Raw genomic sequence first — 11,671 nt, forward strand, 5'->3', positions numbered from 1 at the left:
CACACACACACACACACACACCCGAACGTGAACACTCTCCCACCTTGCTCAGACATGTTTCACTAGTTCCCTGTATCACGGAGTCCCCAGTCTGATCTCTGGTTGGGCACAAATCCGTTTGCTCGCTTCTCTAGCTTCCTCTTGCTCCTCTCTCCAGCACAGCCACGTTAAACTAATGGGGTCACTTAGACCCCTTCAAACACTCTCTCCTGACTGGACCCTACTCCTTTCTTTCCCCAGCTCCTACGTGTCTACGAAGTCTCAACTTAGGTGTCACTGCTTCTTGGACACATAAGCTGGTATCTGATTCCCATCAGTGCTACCTCTCATCCCATGGTGAAATAATTTGTGATTCTCTCTACCCTACTGGTTGGTGAACTCCTTAAAGACAGGAGCCATCTTTCCCGTGCCTGACACTGACAGCACAGGATCTGGTATAAAATAGATGGTAAGTGCATGTGATCTTGTTGAATGGCTAGGAGTACTGCATTCAAACATTTCACTTCATTTTCTGAAGAATACAATCCAAAGAAGAAAGTCCGGAGCATAAGCCTTTGTTCTTTAAGAGTTGGGAAAGCTTGAATAATTCTTTCTTATCAGCTGTAGGAAGGAGTTTGATTTTTATCCTGGATGAACTGGAAAGTGAATTAATGAGCATTAGGGGCAAACTCTCCCCACTGAACTTTTAACAAGTAATTACAGCTTCAGGAACAATAGGTTATTGTATACAATAGTCCCCACTTATCTGCAGTTTTGCTCTCCATGGTTTCAGTTTCCCATGGTCAACCATGGTCGGGAAATATTAAATGGGAAATTCCAGAAATAAACAATTCTTAAGTTTTAAAGTGTGCGCCATTCTGAGTATCATGATGAAATCGTGTGCTGTCCAGCTCCGTCCCACCCTGGATATGAATCACCTCCACATTATATATGTTCCCTGCCCATTGGTCTTGTAGAAGCTGTCTGAGTTATAAGATTGATTATCAGAGAGAGAGACAGAGAGACCACAGTCACATAAATCTGATTATAGTATATTGTTGTAATTGTTCTTTTTCATTATCAGCTGTAATTGTTAATCCCTTACTGTGTCAAATTTATAAATTAAGCATTATCATAGGTATGTATGTAGAAGAAAAAACATACTATGTCTAGGGTTTGGTACTATCTGAGCTTTCAGGCATCCATGGGGGTCTTGGGATGAAGTATCCCCCACAGATTAATGGGGACTACTGTATCTTTGTCTTTGTTTGTGAAAACCCGATCAAACAGTGGTTTATAAGAGTACCTTTACAATGTTAAAAAACATGCTGGGTTTTTTTTGTTGTTTTTTTTTCATGTTCAACTCTGTATTCAGATATGATTTAGCTGATGTCTTCTCTGACAGGCGATTTCTTTGAAGTCAGGAGGAACTCCCCAGCTGGATGACCGGGGCAGAAACGGGCTCCAACTGATCATGATATGAATTTGAAGGGAACAATTAAGGCACTATTTCCATTTTGATTCGAATAGTAAGCCTTTTTACTTGCATGCCTTTCAACCTGTCTGCATTCCAGCTGAAACTTCAATGAAGCCTTATGTCAGAGCTCTTAAAAGGCCTTTGAAAAGGAAACATGTGAAATCATAAATGCTTCAGAAATAAAAAAAATGTTTCTCAGCCCATTACATTTTTAACCCCTTGTTTCTGCTCACAGACTTTGTTAAAGGTCAGTAGGACTGTTTCAACAGTCTACGCTTTAGTCTTCCAGGAGAACATACTGTTTCTATTCTAAATATCTGTGGTTAATAAGTGACTGCTGTAGTATATTCTGAGATTATATTTTAACTAAAAACAAAGACTCATTATCAGAAAGAATTAAGCATAAACCACACTGAAACCTAAATTTCAAAGCCTCAAGTTAGAGAATGTGCATGAGAAATTTTAATTTGGGGTTACTTTCCCCATTAGACTAATGACTAACATAACATCTGCATAATGCTTTGTAGTTTATGAGGGAAATTTCTGTAACTTTTCTCCTTTTTCATTGTAATTATTTATTGCCATAGGTAATACTATGATTTCATTCTATAATAAGGAGCCTGAAGTCTGAGAAGGTTAGGTGACTTAAGTAAACCTGCTAAGCTGTCAGTGACTTGCCATGTGAACCTAGGTCCATAATCGTAAACCTCTGTCCCTTGTATTTGATGACACAATGATTCTGCTTCTGTTTTTGTTTGTTTCTTTATAAACAGTTTTTCTAGACCAGTTTACAAGATGGCCTTTGAAAATGCACAAGCTAATACTCTTAAATATACATTTGCATGTTTCCCATTACAGTAGTATAGAAATATGTTGTTTCCCTATGAAATTCTCCCTAAGAAGTTACATTTTTTATTTTGTAAAAAAGCTAGAGTTCCCTCTGTCTAAAGGATATTTCCTTCAAGTACTCATTGGCATTTTTTTCTCTTTGTACTTTTTTCCCCCTTTCTCATTGGCATTTTTGAATTTTTGGTTCATTTCATCTTTTTATGACTCTAGAAATTAAATGATTCTTGGCTGTACATCAAAAGATTATCATGTAGTTATTATTTATTTTTATAGCTCAGATGAATCTGGTACTAGCTCATTATAGTGCATGTCCCACTGGCCAAATGAATATAATCTGGAAATATGACATGCATTTTTAATAATAGTAAGGCAATAACTATGCATTTTGCATAGGTGTACCAGGGGATACTTAAGTGAGCTTTAATGTCAATTAAGTAATACTGAAATCCTAGCATAGTCATGTTTATCTGTCCTTTTACTGAAGCCAGGTATAAACAACCACTTTAGAAGTGGATTTACTAAGCATTATCTTGATGTATCATTTTTCTTAACTATACATATTATCATACAGTAAAAATGAGCAGCATAAACTTTTCCTGTTTTTAGAGTGATCAGCATTCTGAAGTATTGATATAGACACAGATGCACATCATTAAATGTTTTACTTATGGCTTTGGGCCCAAGTGTCATTATCTGAAAGTATTTAGAATGCGTAACTAAAAGCCATAGCAAATTTCCAAATCCCATTTTAGAGAATGATTACTGTTATCTATCACCAAATTGCTGGCAAGTCATGGCATTGCCTCGGTGGATTTTTTATCCCTTTTCACACTCCTGGCCCTGGCCCTTCCTCAGGTGTATTCCATAAGGCATTAAGTAGAATTGAAGGACCAGGAGGCCTGGAGGCCCAGAATACTCCAGCTCTGTGACTTTAAGAATCAGCGCGAGAAAGAGCATTGGCACAATATGGAGAACCAGCTTAAACATTTGGAATCTGTATGGACTGGGCCATGTGAAGATTACTACCCAGTATTAATAATATTCCAAAAGATGTGTTGTGTGTTATCTACGGTAGTGTTTTTAATACACATAGAACTTCTGTTCTACTGTACGCCACCTGCTGTGAGAGACTGGATTGGTCACCCAAAGCTGCAATAACAAAGTACCGCAAACCAGGTATCTTAAATAACAGACATTTATTCTCTCACAGTTCTGGAGGCTAGAAGCCCAAAATTAAGATATTGGCAGGGCCAGGCTCTGTCTGAAGGTTCTAGGGGAGGAATTTTTCTTTGCTTCTGGAGGCTGCCTGCACTCCTTGGCATTCCCTGGTTTTCAGATGCGTCGTTCCAGTCCCTCTCTCTCTATCCTCACATGGCCTCTTCCCCTGTGTGCCTGTGTCCAAATTTCCCCCTTCTTATGAGCACACAGTCATTGGATTAGGACCCACCCTAATCCTGGACGACTTCACCTAAATTTGATTGCATCTACAAAGACTCTATCTCTAAATAAGGTCAGATTCACAAGTTCTAGGATTTAGGACTTTACGTATCTTTTTGGAAGACACAGTTCAACCCATACCAGAGACCATGTATTTTCAAACTCAGTGACTTTGGAAATTAGGTTCAAAATATAGTTGTGTATTTTTAGTAGTAGTGTGAAATATATTTTTATTATCTATTGTGTATAACAAATTACCCCAAAACTTAGTGTCTTAAACCAGCAGCCATTTTATTATATCTTAGGATCTTGTGGGTCGAAACTTGGGCAGGATTTGGCTGGCCAATTCTTCTCCGTGTGGTATCTGTGATGCTATCCAACTAGTGGCTCTGCTGGAGGGTCAATGGTGGCTTCATTCACAGCCAGAAGACTGTGGATTCAGAACCTTTTCACGTGCTCTCTTAAACGGACTAATTGGAAGTCTAATGTGGCAGTTCAGGGCTCCAAGAGTAAGTAACCCAGAAGTTAGGAACTAGAAACTTTTCATCTCTTAAGGGCCTGGGCCTTTAGCCTGGGCTCAAAACCTGACACAGGCTAGCTTCCACCTGGTTCTGTTTTCAGTATAGTCCCAGAGCCCCCGTAGATGTAAGGGCAGATGGCTGACTCTCTATTGTCCACCTTTTGGCCACAGATTATTTACATTCCTTCCACATTCAGAAATCTCCCCTTACACTGTCTTCAATTGAAAAAGGAGATGATGTAAATCAAGGCCATGTACAAGTGAGGTTCCTCTCAATCTAATGACCTGTGAACTATTGGGAGAATTTACCTGCTCTCCTCGCAACATTTAATGGTCAGATTGGCACAGGATAACCATAAGCCCTCCTCTTAAAAATGAGAAAATTTTGGTGGCTTACTGTTCCACACTATTTCTGAAATGTAGCCGATACAGGTCAACAGTTCCCTGCAGTGGTTCTTGGATATGGCCTGAGTCATCCCTCCTTTCCCTAAAAAGCTTTATATGGCTCCTGTGTAGCAAATGATAACCCAGTCCACAAAAGCCACACACACATTTGTTTCTGTCATAGTCTTTTTTCTCCTTTGGGCTGAGATTTGGGGTATTCTGGGAAAATTATTCCCAGGTTCCAATAAAAAACACCTTTTTTGTCTCATTGAAAGGGCTTACTTACCAAGCATATCTCAAGGATTTACAGGGGCCTCTATTCTGGCAAAAAGGGTCTGAGATGCACAATCTTTAGGTTTAGAAGCCCTATTAGGCTTACCCTCAGGTCTTTTTAAGGTCTTTCTAAGGTCTCAGCAAAGGAACAACCTTGAGATTATTTACCCCATGGCCAGTTTTACAGGGAGTAGCCCAGATTTAACCTTTGTCCTGAGGCCATTTCTCACTTTGTGAGTCTATTGGAAGGAGAGACTGGGGTGAGAAAGTTTTATTTTGATTCCCACCCGCCATGGCTCCTTTGTATTTCCTGTAAATCCTGCTCACCAACTCAACAGTTTTTTCTTTAGTTCAGCCCTCTTCTTCTATTTTACCCTGGGCAGCCGAAGCCAGCTGGTGCTTTCTCTGTTCTGCCTGTTAATCTTTTTCTGCCAGATCCACAAATTCATTAGCTTCCATTTTCATTTTCTTCACTAGCGCAGGGAATACTAATGTCAAACTTCTTGCCAGCCTCCAATGACGTGTTCCCACTGTCCCCCAAGGCTTGGCCAACAGTCTTCAAGGCTCTTGCTGCTTCTGCTAACAGCCTCTTTCAAGTCTTTCTTTCCACTATCTGTCTCCATGAGGTCCTTTCAGCTTCTGTAAAGTGCCTGATTCCAAAGCCATCGACACATGTCACAGGATGTATACAGCACTGCCATGCTTCCAGATAATGAATTATGTTCCAGCTTCCTGCTGTTGCATAAATATCTACCCTAAAACAAGTGGCTTAGAACAATTACCATTTTATTATTATACTTTGTGATTTTTATAGATTAGAAATAGAGGCCCAATTCAGATGAGAGGCTCTTCTGGTCTATGTGGTGCCATCTGCAGTCATAGGGAAGTATGTGGGATGATCTACAACAGAGGTAAAAAACTTTCGTTGTGAAGGGCCAAATAGTAAATACTTTAGGCTTTGTGGGACCTAGTGTCTCTCACAGCTGCGCAGCCCTGCTGCTGTAACGTGAAAGTAGCTACCAACAATATGTAAATAAATGACTGCGGTTGGGTTCTAGCAAAATTTTATTCACAAAATCAGGTGGCTGATACATGGGCCAAAACAGTTTGCCAGCATTGGTTTTTAAGACCCAAGAAGGCTTCACACACATGCCTTTGACTCTTAAGAAGACGACTAGCAGGGTGGGCTCAGCAGTGCTTCTTTCCCTCTCCAGCTGGTCTCAAGACCTTTCTCCATGGCTTCTCCAGCAAGCTACCCAGCTTCTTACATGGAAGCTCAGGGGTCAAGAATAAGTGTCCCAAGAGACAGGAAGCCGAAGCTGCCAGCTTCGTAAGGGTTAGGCCCGGAAGCACACACCACATCATAATCTCTGTGATTTTCATTGGTCAGTACAATCATAGACCTCCCCTTCCAGATGGAAAGAAAAAGGACATCGCCCTTATACTGGACATTCTTAGTGGAAATGGTGTTTGATAACTTGTGGCCATCTTTAATCCAACATACTGCATGACCTTCACTCATTTCTTTTTCTTTTTTATTTTTTTATTTATTTTATTTTATTGGGGAACAGCCATGGTCATTGGTTACACATTGCTTTCATGCTACAATGGCATAGTTGACTCTTTTAAGGAGGGCACAGCTCACAGTGGCCCATGCGGGGATTGAACTGGCAACCTAGATGCTATCAGCACCACGCTCTAACCAACTGAGCTATCCGGTCACCCCAATTCATTTCTTGATGAATAAGACATTTTCTTTCCCTCCAGGGGCTTACCTTATAGTTCTAAACAGATATGAAAGCAATTATCTAAAATACAAGGCAGAATGAAATGTATCAAAGACAGAAACAAATAAAGTGTGTGAATACATTAGGGGAGGAAAAAGTTTTCCTTGACCTTCCCAGAGTCCCTGGCTGGGTCTGAAAATTAAACTGACAAAGACAAATTAACAGGAGTAAAACATACAAATTTATGTAATGTAAGTATTATGTGACACAGCAGCCTTCCTAAGGAAATGAAGACCTGAAGAAACAGTTAGACCTGAGTATTTTTATACTAGGGTAAATGAAGAGTAGGCGGTCATATAGAAATACGATAGGTCAGAGAAGATGAGGTTAGTGTAGTAAACTGGAGGAAAGTCAGCGAGGCCTGTTTCTTAGGATCAGGATGCTCCTTTCTTGTTGGTTGAACGAGGGTACCCCTTGAGAGTTTTAGGACCCGTTCAGGGGAGAAGGGTGGGGGCAAGGTCGGAATGACCTCCCTGCTTCTGCTGTTTTTGCAAACTCCTTCAGCTTAATATTCCAAGGTACCATATTTTGGGGTATAGTGTCCTCAACCCCATTAGTGCCCTAATAGAAGTATAACAAATCTGGATATATGCATGTATTTTGCAAGTAGTCACTAGCCCTTGTTTCTACCTCTTTTACTATCAAATATAGTGATTGTCAACTTGTTTTTAACTGAAACATATGATTTAAATCGTGACCTAGAATAAGCATGCACCCCCCCACACACACACACACACTCAAACACATAACTGAAACAAGCTTCTTCAAAATAGCTCTTACCCCACATTTGTGCAATGTACTTTGATATTTTTCATTGTTTTCTTTTCATATTGTATTTAATTTTTAGAAACTCTGGTCATTGTCTACAGAATTGATTTCACAACTGCAGTTTGATTTCAGAAACTGCCCTGTGAAGAACAACTGTCTAGAAAAGGCAGGGAACAAAGAGTCTCATGGGTCACAGTTCCACAATAATGTATTGTTAACATTGATCCCTTATAGGAAGATCAGGGAATTGATTCACTAGGATCAGGGAATATGAGACAACTTTGCACACCAACTTTTGCCCTGGCTTCTCTGACAAAAACACATGCCCAGTGTCTTTTGATAGAGGTTATTTGATTCTTTGCCAATGATGTGTCTGCTAATTTTGAGCTGCTTTGATAAGACATTGGCTTGAAGGAGCCATAAAACCTTGTTAACTTTGGTAGGCTTTGAAAATATCATTACGTCCTTTTAGAAGTCATTACATTTTCTGATAAGAAAAGTTTATAATGTTTCTAAGTGTCATGCTGAGGGTTTTAAATTGGAAAAAATACGGGGAAATGACCATGAAATGAATTTGATTGTAGTGTTACTATGATAATTATAAAATGTAGAGTCACTCTTTAGTTATTCACTAAACACAGTTCTCTTAGTGCTTGAAATGTACCTATAAACAAGACAATACAAATCCACTATCACAGAACTTACGTTCAGCAATGACAGACAGAAGGAAACAAGCCGACAAAATAATTTGAGATTTGATGAATGCTATGAAAGGAACAAATGTGAGCTGATATGGAGAATATTGGCATCAGCTCTTGACCAAGAGTGGTGGGGGAGGGTGGGAACCTCTCTGAGCAGGTGGCAAGTAAGATGAGACTAAAGGACTAAAAGGAGCTGCCTGTGGTTGGACCAGTGGGAGGAGCACCAGAGAGTGAGTAGCGAGTGGGTCCAGGGTTAAGATGTGGTTGCTGTGTTTGGGGAATCGAAACCCCAGAGTGAGTGAAACCTAGTGAATTAGACTAAGAATTTGTATGAAGTGAGTGGTGAGGGAGGTGGGTAATGGCCCACTTGGCAGGGACTCGGAGGTTACAGTACGGGATGTGGACTCTTTTCCCTTAGCCCCGGCGGAAACTAGTCAGGTGTTTATGCAGGGGAGGGCAAATTTATGTTTTAAGAAGCTGAGTTGGACTGCTATGTAGAGATTGAACTGGACTGGAACTAAACTGGAAGTGAGAACACAAACCTTATTCCTTGTGAACTGTGAGGGAGGAAACATCAGTTTTCCCCTCTCCTTATAGGTTCTTGGCTGAGACATTCCCCGTAATAAAAGACAGATTAACAGGAGAAGAAAAAAAAAATTTGAATAACATGTATACCTCTTGTATACATGGGTGATACCCAGGAAAACTGAATAACTCCCCCAAAGGGCCAAAGCCAGCACCTTAAATGCCATCATCTTCAGCTAATGACACAAGAAAGGTGTTGGGGTTGGGGAGAGCCAGTTACTGGCGATATTGGGGGTTTGGGGCCACACCACAACAAGAAAGTGAGTGTTGCAATAAAGCAAGTCACACTAGTTTTAGGTTTCCTGGTTCATGTAAAGGTTATGTTTATACTATACTGTATAGCTTATTAAGTGTGTAATAGCATATGTCTAAAAAATGTATATACCTTAATTAAAAGTACTTTATTGCTCAAAAATAAAGTATTTTACCTAAGCCTTCAGTGAATCCTAATCTGAGCCTTCAGTAAATCCTAATCTGAGCCTTCAGTAAATCCTAATCTTTTTGCTGGTGGAAGGTCTTACCTACAATTTGTTTAAAAAACATGCAATATCTGTGAAGAGCAATAAAGCATTACGCCTGTAGACAAGGGTCTGGTTATGCAGATTTAAATTGCTGCCTTCTCCACTGATAAGAGCATCTAAAGATTTAGTCATTCTCCTCTTTCTTAGAGAGAGAGAGAGAGAGGGAGAGAGAGAGAGAGAGAGAGAGAGAGAGAGAGAGAGAGAGAGAGAGAGAGAGACTTCCTTACAAATGGAGATTTCCCTTAAAAATGTAAATGTCTCTTATGAAAGGATAACTTCTGAGCTTTCAGAACTTCTATGTCTGCTCTTTCTTAAAATTAACCAATTGAAAAATAATCAATATGCCAAAGAGGCATATTTTGGGGTGGCATACTCTGCTCCCCTTCATTACTCATTAAAGTAATTACATTTTTACTTATCTAGAAATTGTAGCATGTACTTTGGGGCTATTAGATTACCCTTGGAACTACTATTGGCTACTGCAGGAGCTCTGCGCTTTTTATTTTAGAATTCGTAGGGCATACAGGCAGCTTGCTTTTTAGCCCTCACACCGAGGCTTTTAATGATAAGGTATAAAAGTGGCTGTGAGGACTTTAGAATGTTTGTATTCACTTATTAATTCAGCAGGCATTGTTTTTCAGATACTGTGGAACACCTTGTCTCTTAAAGCACATACTTTGGTGCCAAACATATTTATAATGTTAATTTTATGACAAAAAGAAGGTGATGGGAGTCCCTACACTGTGGGCATCGTGGGCTTGGATGGCATGTTAACAGTAATAGCAAGTCTAACTGAAACCCTAGAAATAAGAGAACTTGTAAGTTCACAGGAACTTTAGAGTTCATCTAATCATCCTATTTTACCAACTAAGAGGCAAGAGGGTCACAGAGCTACTGGGTGACCCCTCCATCAAGCTAGAGCATCCAAGGCAATTGACTTGAAATACAGTGGATTACCTCTCCCAAGAAATTACCTTCATTCAAGCACAATTCAGTAAAACACCTTTAACCTTTATCCAGAGCTTTTGCATTTTCTAAAGAAGAGTCTAACTTGATATCTTTTTATATAAAGATCCACAAGACCCCCCCCCTAAAATTTAGAGCCAGGAAACAAAACTGAACCCAAAACAGAAACTTCCTTTGTCAAGAGTCGGGCCTCCCCTGAGCAACATGTTTCCCATTTTCATTTTGTGTCCAGGATCCTCAGCGTTAGATGAAATGGGTTAAGGAAATTTTCTCCTTTTTTAGTCTATGTTGTTTCTGATTTTCTGTTTACCTTTCTTATGTTCTTTTGTATGAAAGTTTTTATTGCAAGTCACTCCATAAATGTCTTTTGAAAGCTATTGAACCATACATTACTCACAAATAAATGCTTAGAGACTAAGTCAAGACTACAATTCAGGTCTTCCAACTCTCAACCCAAATTTCAATCCATTCTATAATTATTGGAAAACCATTTATATCTCTGTTTTTCTCATTAGAGAAAAATTGTTGTTACCAATATTTGTGCAAAAGGGAGATATGAAGCCAAAAAGGTGTCTTATCGCCCTCTATAGCTGTGGCTCAAATTTCCAAACTTTTAATAACCACACCTCTCAACTCTAAAGCAAACAAAGAAGTTTCCATTTGCTTTGAAAATTTGCAACTATATTATTTTATTGGTACCCAGCACTGTTCACTGTATTATATAAATGCCTATATATTCACAGTGAAGTTTGGGACAGATTTAGGTATTCTTTTGACTGCAGATTATAACCACAAAGACCAATGTAGCAGAAACCTTTTAAATCCAGCTTTCCTCTGTAACAAAAGTGCTTGGTTTCTTGCTTCCTGAATATCACACGGTCACATAAGGTTGGGCATCAGGTTGCCTCCCCAATGGGGAGGCCTGAGACTTTTGCACAAAGGAACTCTGAGAGCTCTTGATGTTTCTCATCTGGCGACACCGAATTACAGGGCTGATCTTTCATTGAAGTGCTGAATGGAAGACGGGTTATCACAGCAGCCACAGCCAGCGTGGCACAGCTGCCCTCACTCTTTATAATGTTCTCTGAAAAGAATATATTAATAACGTCAAAAGTTGGCTGAGGCCATCAGTCACAGAAAGAGCTGCCCTTGAGAGGTGAAGGTTTGCTTTCTTAGAATCCAGTGGGAGTCATGGTAGATGTTAGAAAGATGGAGCAAGGCATACTTTAATATAACTACTAATGTTCCAACATAGACATTTGTAGGAGAAACTGAGAATATATTTATAGGAAGCGCATCTGATGAGAAGAAAGAGTGGAAAATATAAGCATAGAATGTGATTTTCAGTGTCTAGCTGGTGTATGTTATATTCCTTTATTATTGTTATTGCAGAGTAATTAAAATAACATTAGTTATTAATCCTT

At 39.6% G+C, this 11,671-nt stretch overlaps 1 long non-coding RNA gene across 1 annotated transcript in view; it reads left to right on the forward strand.

The window, feature by feature from the left end:
* The window catches only part of LOC109377480 (uncharacterized), a 3,362-nt gene extending 1,620 nt beyond the window's left edge, over positions 1-1,742 (forward strand). The window contains exons 2-3 of the long non-coding RNA XR_002122885.1: positions 241-448; positions 1,385-1,742. This is a non-coding gene — a long non-coding RNA (uncharacterized LOC109377480). The remainder of the gene's footprint in view (positions 1-240; positions 449-1,384) is intronic.
* Positions 1,743-11,671: the final 9,929 nt, after the last annotated feature.

The sequence above is a fragment of the Hipposideros armiger genome, unplaced genomic scaffold, assembly GCF_001890085.2.
Source record: "Hipposideros armiger isolate ML-2016 unplaced genomic scaffold, ASM189008v1 scaffold_1416, whole genome shotgun sequence".
Taxonomy (NCBI): Eukaryota; Metazoa; Chordata; class Mammalia; order Chiroptera; family Hipposideridae; genus Hipposideros; species Hipposideros armiger.